Here is a 12143-nt window from a genome sequence, read left to right as displayed (position 1 = left end):
AGGAGGGGGATGAAATGTTCTAAAATTGATTGTGGCAAAAGCTGCAAAACCACTGAATTGTATATTTTTAATAGTTGGTTGAATTGTGTGGTGTTTGAATTGTATCTCAATAAAGCTGTAATTTTTAAAAAGTTCTGAATTTCTGCTGTCTCATTGCACAATCCCTTCAGATTGATCCTGTGAGACACCCTCACAGGGGTGTTTTGTCATTAATGAGTTATAACTTAAAAAAATCATATAAAAATGAATTCTAGCATAGAAGATAGAAACTTATAGAAATCATGGTGAGTGATAGATAAATACCCCAACTGGGGATAACTCATGTGCATCATAAAATAGATCACTGATCTAGTTCTTTATGAAACAGTAACATACTGAGAAAATCCTGGCCCCCTCCAAGATTCTGTTGTCTGTCCTCAACCAGCTCAACCACTCTGTACTTCACTCATGAAAAAAGCCCACTGTTGCCCACCGAGTCCTATTTGTGTTATCTCTAATCTTTCCTTTTTGGCTCTGCAGAATCTCATTTATTTTTTATTTCACTTGGAGGTACCCTTTCCTCATTCCTATTCCACATGGTTTTACAAATTTTCTAGGACAGCCTCCTCCCTTTACTCCAACACTTGGGGGGAAAAGAAACAACACCTACACACCGCAGAGAGCCCTAGTTCAACAAGGTGAAAAGCAGTGGTTCATATGAATATCTGGGTGAGGTTGGATACAAGAATACTTTTATTGCTCTCTTAATCCTTAGATTCCTAGAGGCACCTCTTTCCTGGGCAATATTAAATCTTTCCATTGTCTGGATATCCCCTTAAGAAATCTCCCAAGGTGAGTTACTAGGGAGGGCCTTACCTGGCACAAACTGCAGTGTTTCTCCACAGGAGGGTTCCACCGGGGCTCCTGGCCCTTCACCTCACTTGTTGAGTGCCGGGAAAGCTGCTGTGGCTTTCCCTTCCTGGGCTTGCCCATCCTGCTAATTTTAGGCTGCTTCCTCATGTGGCTGGGCTGCCATGGGTGTCAGAGCATGTGGCTCCCCTCGGAGGAGCTATTTTCTCCTATGAACCTCATTTATTTGTTTATAGCTTCTCTCCCTTCTCCTACCCATCCTTACCTCTGTGAGGTTGAACTATTTCATAGTGAAAATAAAGTATCTTTCAGAATTACGTTCAATCTGAATTTATTCCTAAATTCGGGAAACTTTAGATTTTAGTTGTACTTTCCAGTAGCCAGATTTCAAATCATGTTTATCTACCAAATATTCACTAGCTTTCCTCTGTGGATACTATGTTACAGTGATGACCAAAGCAGATGTGTATTTGACTGATGTAACCTTGATAAAAGATTTTCTAAACTTTCACTGTGTTCTGTACTCTCTGTTAAGATGTGGGAAGCCCCTGCCCTCAGAAAGTTCACAAGATATTTCAATATACATAGAGATTCAAAGAGATAGGGCTTATGAATTCCTGGGATTTTGTTTTGATATAATGAATGGATTCACTCATTCAGTTAATCAGTAAAAATGGACTTGAGATTATTCTATGGATGTAGTACTCTGCTAGGCACTGGAGGGAATAAAAAAAAATACAGGTCCCTCCCTTAGAAAATTATAACCTAAACAAGGAACTGTTGCTCAACTGACAAATACTTAATATATGTTTATTACATACATATTCAGTCTTTTCCACTGAGAGCTTCTTGTCTTTTTTCCCTAGAGACATTGTTTTGAACAATTTTTTACAATAAATAACATTTTCTAACAATTTATTTCTCATATTTTATTATTCAAAGATAAAAATTTTGCCAACTAGAATTGCTAATACTAAACAATTTGTATTCATTCATTCTTAGGGCTACAGGGGTGAAAATATCCACGTTGCTGACCTTGAGCTAACAGTCTAGTGAGGGAGAAGACAGGCAATTGATTATGTTGCAATGTGGCAAGCTCTACAACAGAGGATGGCACCAGAGAGGAGGGAGTCTCCCAACTGTCACAGACAGGGCAAGTCTTCATAAAGGAAGTACTGCCTGAGCTGAGTCTTGAAAGATTGTAACTTCACAAGGTTGAAGGAACAACATGAAAATGTAAGAAGGTGTGAAGGAGCATATTTCATAGCTTATAAAATAAAGAATCTGGCAAGGATAAGGTTGCAGAGGAGGATAGACTTGATTATGTAGGATGCTGAGTGCCTAGATAATAAAGATTTTAAGAAGATGTGATCAAAACTGCATTTTAAAAAGATCACCCCAGTGGCTGTGTGGATGAACCAAACAGCCAAGACTACACGTAGTTCACAGGCTGTGGCAGAAGTGCAAGCTGGATTTGATGATAGTTGGAACTTAGGTAGTGGTAGGAGGGAGGAATGGTTTAAATAATTACAGCTACAAAGCAAAGAAATTATGTTATCATATGTATTACAGACATAATCAAACAAATTGCTTAGTAACTTGAAGGATATAAACATACAAGTGCAATAGACAAAATGAATAGGCTAGGAAGCAACTCAAGGCTTTCCTTTATATTTCCCCCCGAGCATTTTGCTATTTTATGGAGCCAGAGGGGTTGAAGAACCTGGAGAAGCCATTCTAGGCAGTCAGTCAAAGCACAGATGATGACAATCAATGTAACAAGACACATCTGAATACATTCAACTTAATAGGATTTTTTGAGGTGATGGAGATGTTAATGTATGTGGTAATCATTTCACAATGTATATGTGTATCAAATCATGACATTGTACATCTTAAACTTATACACTGTTATATGTCAATGATATCTCAATAATGCTGGAAAAAATATTTTTATTCAACTTGAACAGAATAAGACTGAACATATCCATTCTTTCTTTATATGTGTAGATAACTGGCCCTGTAAGTTCATGGTCTGGGCATGTCTTCTACATGAACATAACTAAGCTCCCCAATACTTAGATCTTTAGCACCTTGTTGAGTAAAAACTTTAAAATTCTCCAAGATCCACTGCATAAACTTACATTGATTTCTATGTCTGTATAACATACTTTAGAGTATGGAAAAATATCAGAGTGATGTTCAGTTAATGTTATCAGTGTGTATCTCCTGTGGTGGTATTTCTGTCATTTTCTTCTTTATATTTTACTGAATTATTTAAATTATTAACAATAATTACTAATGTTTTAAAATAGAATCTATCTAAATTTCTTAAAATGAGAATTTCCCATACTGAACAAATTTAATTTTAAACAGAAGAGTTTTACTTTAAGTAAAAGAAACCATCTTATCCAGTCTATTTGTAGCTAAGAGAAGGGTGATAAGGTGTTTCACCCCTACTACAGATTAATTCAGTGTATAATTATATTCTCTGATGATGTAGTACTTAAAAAAAAATGTTTTCCACACTAAGAACAATTCTAACATTCACCATTCCATGGGATTTCTATTTTATTGTCGACACTCTCAGAGCTTGCAGCTGGGAGCAGTGTGAAAGCTGTTCTTTGGAAGTTAGCTTGCTGGGTAATACTTCCTTTTAAAGATTGAACAGATGAAGTTTGTTGTTGAAAGTGAACAGCGCACAAACCTTCAATTCACCTCTTCATATCCCTATGTTTACAAAGAGTAATTTTTCTCCTTTTTAAAAAAAGTAAAACAGCAGCTTGGACTGCATGGCATTTTCCTTGGGCAGACATTTCTGTCATTTTAATATGGTTAAACTGTATTTAGGCAATGTGGAGGTGGCAACTATAATTTGTCTTCTAGGAACACTCTGTCTTTTCTTGTCACTACTGCTCAACTGTTCTTTCAGGCTATCAGATCTGACACTGAGACTATAAAATGTATTTTCAAACTCTAATGAAAATCTGTCCATAAAAATGTTTGTGTTTTGTTTATTTCTAAATGCCAGCTATTATGGCAATTTATTTCATTTTTCCAAAAGAAGCATGAGTAGCAGTACACATTTTTTTACAATTTTTAGTCAGTGAGTATAAAAGTTATGTGTATGCTGAAGGCAACCAACAGCTGGTTCTAGAGTACATAAGGCATTCTGGGGGGTGAGGGAAGTGGGAAGGAAGTTTAAAAAGCTTTCCTGTCTCCTTACATGTGTGGCTTCTGTGCTGCTTTCATAGGATTTTTAATACTTACTTAAGAATCTGAAATGTGTTGTCAATTTCCCTTATAAAAATGGTGATTGAATAAGATACATGGCAAGTCTGTTTCTTTTATACTATTACTCTGAAAGTTATTAATAAACGATTCAATAGATGAAGATAATCATGCTGCAGTTAATTTCTATTCAAAGAAGTAGTACTGTTTATTTGACTGAAACCTGTAGTTAAAATTAGTTTTAGTCCTGATCCTATCTGAGGGCAGTGAGGCATGCCATGTATATGTGTATATGTATGTGTGTGGATACATGTGTCTTTGTGTGTACATGTGCATACAGTATCACCCTTTGATTTGATGTAGGTAATTTTGCTAATTTACTTTGGTATGGGACTGGGCACAAGGAACAAAATAAAGGAAACTTCAGATTTCATATTTCTGACAGCTAAATTAGAACTTCCTAACCTCAAATATCTTTATAAGACCCTTTGAAAACAGTAGTAACAAAATAGTTGAGTTTGCTATCCAAAAGTTTGACTGTTAAGCCCTAATAGTTGAGATTCCTCCTCTTTATTGCTATCTTAATTTTCTTCTTTAAAGAAGAACATAGACTTAAAAGATATAAGTAGAGGTCCCACACTTCATACTATTTTCTTTGCTGATGCTCATTATTAATTAGAACTCGCAGAATTCTCATCTTACAGTTGCTGTGGAATAAAATTAATTCTAAAGCATAGTTTATCATATAGTTAAGACTTTGTATTTTAAAACAATTTTTATTCTTAACTGCCACAAAAAATCTTACCGCACTCCCCCCCCCCCCAAAAGACAGGCATTTTGAGCTCTTTCTCTGTTTAGTAACTGGAGTGATCACGCTGTAATTTCAAAGGCATGAACACATCCCCACATACTGGTCAACGGCCACATTACATGTGAATTTTTTCAGGCTTAATGCCTGTTTGAATGCCAGCTGAATTTCTATAATTAGGGGATGCAAAGCAAACACAAAAATTATAGAGAGTTATGAAAAGAGAGCATTTTAAAAATGTTTCAGGTATTCATAATATGATCATTACTACTGTTTCACACTGGGACACTGAGAAGAAAATTGGAGTCAGAATGTAAATTTAGAGCAGGAAAGGAGATTAGTATAAATGTGAGAATGAAAGTTGAGAAGAATTCTATAATAAATATCCAGATTATTATTTATGTTGTTGATTATGTAGCATATATCATAACATAATATTATTAATAAAATTGTTTTGCTTGCAGCCATTAAGAAGAAGGGCAAAATTCCTTCTGTGCTTTCTCATTTATATGGCAGAAGAGAGTTCTTTCCCCTGTCTCATTCACTTTGGGACTAGGTCTGTACCCGCTAAAATAACAGAAAAAGGGCTTTTTATAATGCAATTCAAAAAGGGAGAAAAAATCTTTATGGGCTGAACTGTGTCCCCCTCAGATTCATTCGCTGAAGTCCTAACCTTCAATACCTCAGAATATGACTGTATTCGGAGATAGGGCTTTAAAGAGGTAACTAGGGTAAAATGAGCAGTCTCTAACCCACAACACCTGGTGTCTCCACAAGAGGAGGAGACTAGGGCAGAGAGAACACAGAGAGGGAGGAATGACCGTGTGAACACCCAGGGAAAAGAGGGAAAAGGTAGCCATCTGTAAGTCACAGAGAGAGGCCTCAGAAGAAACCAAACCTGCCAACACCTTGATGTCTGACTTCTAGCCTCCAGAACTGTGAGAAAAATTAATTTCTGTTGTTTAAGCCAACCACTCTGTGGTATTTTGTTGTGGCAGCCCTGCCAACTAATACAGAAATATACTCTTGGTTTTTCAAACATAAGGTCAAACAGACCACTTGATTCTTCCTAGTCAAAACCTGCCCTCCTTCTTCCCTCACCAGCCAAACTCATCTTGTTAAGTGTCCTCATGTCAGAAAACTACCTGTGGCCCAGAACCCCTCCCATTCTCTAATCCCCTACAAACCTTCCATCACAACTCTGTTAATCCTACTACCAAAGTGTGTTTTGAATGTACCTTCTTCATTTTATCTCCATCACAACCACCTGAGTCCCCACCACTATTATCTCCCATTTGGATTACAGCAAAATCCTAAATAATCTAACTTTGTCCATTTTCACCCTCCCCTAATTCAGCAATCCTGTTCAGTTCAGCAGCAAAAGGAATCTTTTTCTTAACAAATAAAATCGTTGCCCTCCTCTCCTGGCTTAAAAACCCTTAGCATTATTTAGAATAAGATTCTTTAATGTGCCCTTCTTGATCTAAACTCTGATTGCCTATCACCAAACATATCTTGTACCCCTGTGCTCCATCCACACTAATTTTCTGTCAGTTCCTGGAAAATGCCATTTCTTCCTGCCTCAAGGGCTTTACTTTTCTCCCTCCACCTAGAATGTTTTCTCATCACTGTCTTCACAGGGCTTGACCCTTCTCTTTGTTTTAATAACAACTGCTCCATTGAGGCCTTCATTGTCCATTCTATTTCAAGGACTTACTGCTATTCTCCATCTCTATCCCTTGCTTGTTTCCTAGTATTTATTACGATTTGAAAGACTTATTTGCCTGCCTCTTTTTTCCCCCTTCCTATTTCTACTACTAGAACTGGGAAGGCAGCACAGAGTAGGTGTTCAGTAAAGATTTGTTGAAAAAACTTGTAAAAGATCGGACTGTCTTGTGTATATTCCAGGCTGAAGCCATAATGCTAGGTCAAAGACCAAGGAGAAGGGATGTCCATGGGGCCCATAGACAGGGGATTAAAAAAGCAGAACTCTCCAGATGGAGAGACTCATTGAGGGACTGAAGAAAAAAAATGTGCAGGCAACTGCTTGATTGAAGGCTCTAACCTTGGAAAGCAGGAGTGTGTAAAATGACTACAGGAGGCTTTTCCTGTTGTCAGCTCAAGGTGGAGTCCACAATTTGGTGGCAATAAGTGATGCCCTCTTTTGGACAGTACCATCCTGTCCTTTCAAAGTTAACAGTAAAAGGATCACCTTGCCATACGTGCCATTTCCCCATTGTTGGAACTTAAGTTGTTTAAAATTTTTGCTATTAGAAATAACATAGCAGTAAACATCCTTGTTCACACTTTTATTTGCCTACCTCTTTGTTTTTCTCTCTCTTGCCTGCTAGAATTGGGAGAGTGGCACATAGTAGGTACTCAATAAAGATTTGTTGAATGCACCTTTTATTTCCATAGAACAGAGTCCAGAAGTGATATAATGTAGGTAGTTTAGTGGAATGTCCTACAATAAATATTGCCATTATTACGAACTATTGTTAAGTGAAATTTACTGACTCTTGAAACATATTGCCAAATTTGTTTATAAGAAGGTTGTGATAATTTACATTGTTGCCAGCACCATCATTTAATTCAATAAATAATTTTTGAGCACATACTGTAGGCCAGGCAGGACTGTTCAAGGTATTAGGGAATAGAGCACTGGGCAAAACAGACAAAATCCCTGCCTTTATGGAGTTTTCATTCTAGTGAAAGAGACAAACATTTATATATCTATGTATATATTTATAGATTGTATGTAATTGGTTATTTTGAATGTACCTATATATGACATGTAATATAATAAATATTGTACATTTATGTATTATACAATAAATATCAGGTAGTGATAATAGATACGAAAGAAAATAAACAGGATAAGATTATAGAGAGTGAGGGGGTACTTTTTTTGGGTAGGGTGGTCAGGGAAGACTGGAGAGGTGACATGAGCAGAGACTGAAATGAAGGAAATGAGGTGGGGTACAGTACAAGTAGTATGGCTGGATGGGAGGTAGCAAGAGGAAGAGTGGGACGGAATAAAAACCTATTTTAGTGGTACAGTCTGAGCATTAGTTTTTTTGTAAATGAAAATAACACAATAGGTAAAACATATTTTACTTTTATTGTAAATTAAAATTATATCATGATTGGTGATATGGAATACTTTCCCAGATATTCTCTTGCTACTTGTAGTTCAGGAGAGATAATATTAGTTATAATAAAACTAACATTTACAAAACACTGGCCATGTTCAAGGCCCTGTACATGTTATCTTATCAAATCCTCACAACCCAGTGAGCTATGGATTATTAACTTCCCTCATTTATAGAAATTGTGACTGAGAAGTAATTTTCTATAAAACAGAGCATGAATAAATGTCTGTAGATGTCTTTGGGAGGATAGGACAGAGGTCTAAGTGGCTATAGGCTCAGGCTCTGAATCCAGACAAACCATCCTTGGACATCATAATCATCATCAATACCTCATGCTGCTTTTATACAACAAATTCACATTATCCTAATAACCTGATCCTATGTTTGTCTCACCTTAAAGGTAATCATTGGCTATTTTCTAAGATCTTGCATCACAGTTTCATAGATTTATATGGTTAAAAGGAACATCTAGAATTCATTTTCTACAAGTAAGACCTATATTTTAAAATATTCTAGAGAGAGATATATCCATGTGGCTGAGATAGGTGTCCGAACAATTCATGCTCTCTCTTCCACAGCATAAAATATTACCTGGAAACCCAGGGGTTATGTTTCCCAGTTTCCTTGTATCTAGGTGTATAGTTCTTGCTTCTGTTATATGTGCAGAAGTAATATGTGGCACCTCCCAGACAAAAGCTTTAAGAAGCTCCTAATGCCCTCATCTCTCCAAGTTCCCGGAAATAAGTTTTCACTGATTAGGAACACCCGCTTAGAATGTTAAAAAGGTAAAATACACTCTTATTTTCTTAACATTCACATTTTAGTGTTTGTTGTAGCATCAAGTACCTGTCTTAAAGATCTCAAATCCCATAACTTCCCCTTTAATGATATATTCTGAGACATCAAGTCCTTAAAGTTAAAAGACAACTAAAGTCCTACAAGGGCAATGAAGCCATCAAAATAAGACTAAAGTATATTTCATGGGCATTACCACCACTCCAATATTGAAATTATGCTTGCTTTGTTTAAGTATCTTGTCATTTTTACACTTATTTCCGTAACATTCAGAAATAAGGATGTAGGTTGAATTGGGTTGCCCAGACCTAACCTCCAGTATCTGAGAATGTGACCTTATTTGGAAATAGGGTCTTTGCAGATGCAACCCAGTTAAAAAGAGGTCACAATGGATTAGGGTGGGTCTTAATCCAATGACTGGTGTCCTTATGTAAGAGGAAAATTTGGACACAGAGACACAGGAAAGAACACCATGTAAGATGGAGATGGGGATTAGAGTGGTATGTCTGTAAGTCAAAGAATGCCAAGGATTGTCAGCAACCACCAGAAGCTAGGAGAGAAGTAAGGAAAAGATTCTCTGTCTGAGGCCCCAGAAGGAAACCAATAACTATTGCCACTTTGATTTCAGACTTCTTGCCTCTGTAACTGTGAGACAATAAAGTTCTATTGGTCCAAGCCACCCAATTTGTGGTAAATTGTTATGGCAGCCCTAAGAAACTAACACACACATTCTTAAACATATTCTAGCACAGACAGTTCTTAATCTGAGATATATTTTTCATTGAGATAAAGAAACATGGCTCATTGTGGAATTCTTTCTAGGTCCTCAGCATTCACTCTGAAGTCAAGGTACAAGAAAAGTCTAAGGTAAAATTTCAGGAGTGCCTTGTTTGAAGTTTTCCTCCTTGACTGGTCTAGGAAATCGTTTGATTTTTGTGAATCTGGCACTCTAGCCATACACATTACTTAATTTTCTCTCAATGAAGGAGGCCCTACATTTTTAAGTTTCTCTTCCAGGGAGAGTGCACAAAATGATGGCAGCCATCATTTCATCAGGAGCCTGAATTGGTGGTTTTGACATTTAATGCCAGTAGCCTCCGTCATTGCCGTGAATGTATCTGGCAACCTCTGATTAGTTGAGGCTAAGGGATAAAATTAAAGATTTCACCCGCCTTTAATACCTATATTTATGACGTTTTGACTGTTACTTCAAATTCTCCTTGGAGAGAAGTAGAATAAAATAAGAGAGACTGGAACCAATGATCAAAAATACAAGCCAAAAACGAATAAATTTTCTTCACTTAAAGGTCCCTGTGCACGCTGAAACGCTGTTACAAGACAGACCAAACCCCTCCATTCGTCTTGCAAACTACAACTTCTGTATTTCGCATTTTCCTCTTAAGGAAACGCAAAGCAGCACAGTGCGCAGGCGCCCGGGTTGATGTGCCCTGGGAAGATTCCAGCGCAGGCGCGCGGGCCGGGAAGTGGGCGGGCTCGCGCGCGTGCTCTGAGGCTCACTTCCGGCCGACCCCTCCCCCTCCCCCGCGTTACCACCTACCCCTCTCCCTTCTCCCCAGTCTCTCCCCAAATCTCCCCACCCCTAGCGCTCTCTGCCTCGCTCGCCTCCTGTCCTTCCCCTCCCGCTCCATCCGGGTCGCTGACGGCTGTCTTTGGACTGGACAGCGGTGGCGGCTGCTTTTCTCTCGGGAACCCAGTAAAGTTTCACAGGAGCCGAGGAGCGGAGCAGCGGAGCAGCTTCACCGACGCCGGAGGAGCTCTAGTTTTCGCCTCCTCTGGCTGAAGGAGGAGGGTCCGGGAGCTGGAGACCTGCTTCAGCTGCCGCGTTTCTTCGCTCTCCGGGGAAGCGCCGCCCCCCGTCGGCCTGGGCTTCCCCTGCCTGGAGGGGCCGGGTGAGTCGTTGCCCCGGTGGGTTCGGGGTTGTGTGACGGCGTTAGGGAGGGGGGGCAGGCCGCCTGGGCGGATACAGGCCGGCCTGGCCCAGGATGCTTTCTCAGCGTTTCCTCGGGGTGGGGGGTGGGGGACGAGGGCAGTGTCGGGGCCCCGGGGCTGGAATGTCGCACCTCCCTGGGGAAGGGCCTCCCTGGGCCTGAGGGCCGGCGAGCGGCCGAGCCTCGTCCGCTGGCCTCTGCGGCAGCTGCGGGCGGGCGGCTGCCCTGGTTGACTGATCGGCCCGCGAGGTTGGGTGTGTGCAGATGATTTCTCTCCCCCGGCCCCCCGGGCTGATCCGAGTGGATGTTCTGGGAATGATGGAAATAAACTGCTTCTCATTCCCCTACCTGTTGCTGGCGAGAGGACGCCTTTCCCATACCCCTCTGACTTTTTAAAGGAAAGGCTGGTTAAACCCCGTGCTCTGGAATCGGGAGTGTTATTCCTATCCTCGCCTTGAAAACAAAACCAAAAACAAAAACGGGAGACGATGCAGAACTCTCGGAAACTGTCGAGTTCTGATGCCCCAAAAGAATGAAATCAAACTTTTCTTAATGGATGGGTCATGGAATGAGATAGCTTCAGCGTTTGCTAGCCTGCACGTAAAAAAGTTCGGTTTTGAAACAGGTTTTGTGTAAGGAATGTGGGTGACTACACCGGGAATAAGACTGACTTCCTATAAGTGTGTTATTTAATAATGCAATATGTCTAAAAATCTGTGTAGGTTTAGATGAAGTGAACTCTTTGTTATCCTTGTCTTTAGAAGAAATACTTAGTCAGTGTACTGGAAAGTTCTACAGATTTCGCCAGCAAACTATCAGTGTCCCAGCCCCCATTCCTATTCTTGAAAAATCGGCAGTGCCGGAGTTATTTGCAGATTTTTTCCATCTTCAAATAATTGTCTCAGAGGTATAGATAGATACAGATTGCCCTGGGGAAATACTTTTCAGTCGCGGTTACCACTCAAAATAGAAAATGTTGAATTTTGGGGAGAATCTTGATCTTTAAACTGCATACTATTGTATTATAGTTATGTACATTTTAAAATTAAGTTATTTTAAGTATTATTTAAAATATTTAAAATTAAATCATTTTAAAATTAAATTAGTAAGGTTGGAGTGTTACTATTTTGATTTGTAAAATATGATCTTCGGAGGCGATATTCTTAAGATCAAAGCTTGACTAGAGAATGAGAATTTTGTCTGGAATCTATTAATATGAATAATTGGAAGAGTCATTTAAGTTGTGGGATATTTAAAGTTTTTATTATTGGTTTTATTTGTAGTACAGTTAAGAACTTCAATTTTCTGTTGATGTTGGGGTAGGTATTAGAAGGTCTATTTGTGACTTGAGGGAGATTG

At 39.1% G+C, this 12143-nt stretch overlaps 2 protein-coding genes across 5 annotated transcripts in view; one reads left to right on the top strand and one right to left on the bottom strand.

The window, feature by feature from the left end:
• Positions 1–987, bottom strand: part of MYPN (myopalladin) — a 91353-nt gene extending 90366 nt beyond the window's left edge. The window contains exon 1 of the transcript XR_012510275.1: positions 856–987. The gene's annotated coding sequence lies outside the window, so the exon portion shown is untranslated. The remainder of the gene's footprint in view (positions 1–855) is intronic.
• Positions 988–10253: 9266 nt separating this feature from the next.
• The window catches only part of HERC4 (HECT and RLD domain containing E3 ubiquitin protein ligase 4), a 123076-nt gene continuing 121186 nt past the window's right edge, over positions 10254–12143 (top strand). The window contains exon 1 of one of the 4 annotated variants that reach the window (XM_010951700.3): positions 10254–10745. The gene's annotated coding sequence lies outside the window, so the exon portion shown is untranslated. The remainder of the gene's footprint in view (positions 10746–12143) is intronic. The other 3 variants (XM_045514248.2, XM_045514246.2, XM_010951702.3) reach the window with 3 other exon arrangements.

This window comes from Camelus bactrianus, chromosome 11, assembly GCF_048773025.1.
Source record: "Camelus bactrianus isolate YW-2024 breed Bactrian camel chromosome 11, ASM4877302v1, whole genome shotgun sequence".
Classification (NCBI taxonomy): Eukaryota; Metazoa; Chordata; class Mammalia; order Artiodactyla; family Camelidae; genus Camelus; species Camelus bactrianus.
The sequence above is the reverse complement of the archived record's forward strand: the minus strand, read 5'-3'. Positions and strand labels throughout refer to the sequence as shown.